The sequence below is a fragment of the Salvelinus sp. IW2-2015 genome, unplaced genomic scaffold, assembly GCF_002910315.2.
Source record: "Salvelinus sp. IW2-2015 unplaced genomic scaffold, ASM291031v2 Un_scaffold5080, whole genome shotgun sequence".
In the NCBI taxonomy this organism is placed as follows: Eukaryota; Metazoa; Chordata; class Actinopteri; order Salmoniformes; family Salmonidae; genus Salvelinus; species Salvelinus sp. IW2-2015.
Window position 1 is genome coordinate 1 of NW_019946346.1, and position 1,724 is coordinate 1,724.

Genomic DNA, 1,724 nt, shown 5'->3' on the forward strand with positions numbered 1-1,724 from the left:
TAAGGGCCACACGAGAAGGGGGTGTGGAGCCTGGGCTGTGGGTGTGGGAGGAGCCTATCTTCCACAACCCAGCCATCCCTTTGAGATCGGTTCAGTCGGCCACCCAGCAGAGGCAACTGATGGCAGGGGGTTTACAAAGGCTGGGTGACCTGAGACTGCAGGGAGAGGAGGGAGGAGTGGAAAACCCCAGAAGTCCTGGCACAACAAACAGGAATAATGTCTCTTAGGCTGCTGGACAGATTCCTGGAGGAGGTCCAGGAGGCACTGTCTGAGCCCGTAAGGGGGATGTTTGAGAGGCCAAAGGGAGAGTGGCCACCAATGTTTCCGCCACTGCAGGTGACGGCAGAGACTGGAGACTGGCAAGGGGGTCTGTAGGACTTGTTCGATTTTAACACTCCGAGCCTGGGGGAGTTTGAGGGGGTGGGAGGTAAAGCCCTCTCCAACCTCTGCATTAAGGTTAGGAACATTTGAAGCCTAACAGGAGTGAAGGCACATCAGTGGCATGGGGTATGTGGGGAGGAGAGTATGCTGGGTTTTTTGATGGAGGGGGCTCTACAAACCCCCAGTACCAAAGAGGTCAGGGGACCTCCAGTGGAGGGTTCTTCATGGAGCCCTGGCCACTAACAGCTGGTTGGCACGGGTTGAACCTGGAGTCGGGCAGGGGTGTCCTTTCTGTCAAATGAAAGAAACTGTGATTCATGTGTTTTCTGTGTGCACCAGGTTAATGCCATTAATGTCTCTGCTGGAATGTCTGTGTGAGAGGTTGGGGGTGGTTTTTACTGTTGGGATGTTTATAATGGGATACAGGTATTCGAGTAAGGAGAAAGCCAAATATGTTTTGTTGAATTTTCTGTTTGCTCAGGCAAAGATAGCTATTTGGCTAACAAGGAGGAACAGGGTCAAAGGTGGTGGGATAACAGACCCTTTACTATTGTTTAATGGGATGGTCTCTGCGTGCCTTAGGGTTGAGTTTGAGTTCTATAAAATGATAAAATGTGTGGAGATGTTTGAGGAGATATGGTGTGTTGGGGGGGCTGTCTGTATAGCTGGGGAAGATGTTTTGGATATACGGTTGTAGGAGAGGGTATTGTTTTGGGTATTGTGATGGTGGTTTGTATTATGTGGTAGATGGAAAGGTGAGTATGGTACATGTATGCAGTACAGGATATAATATGGGTTTTTATTTTTAAGGGGGGATGAGTTTTAAATGAAATAAGAATGTTTCAGTAAAGAAACACAAAAAGTCAAAAAAGTCTCTCTCTCTCTCTCTCTCTCTCTCTCGCTCTCTCTCTCTCTCTCTCTCTCGCTCTCTCGCTCTCTCGCTCTCTCTCTCAATACATGTCTGAATGGAAGGCCACAGCATAAACCCAGATGTAGAGCATTTTTCTTTGATGTGACAAGTTAGGTTGCACTTTACATGAACCATTCAGCATAAAGGTCTTTGATTCAGTATCGTGACTCATGGGAAGAACATGACACCTGTCACAACCAGTCACCCAGCTGTAATGCACCCGGCAATGTTTAGACAACGTTATGCAAACATGAAAGGACAATCTGTCATAGCCACACATGACAAGTCCATTTGTGACTAAGTTGTTGCAATGCAATGCAAATAACAGCCGGCCTCGCCGTTAACAGTTAGCTAGCCGGCGCTAGCACAACAAAACCACCATGATGTTTCAGGATGACAGTGTTGAGGCGATGGCGTTGCACGGAAGAGAACG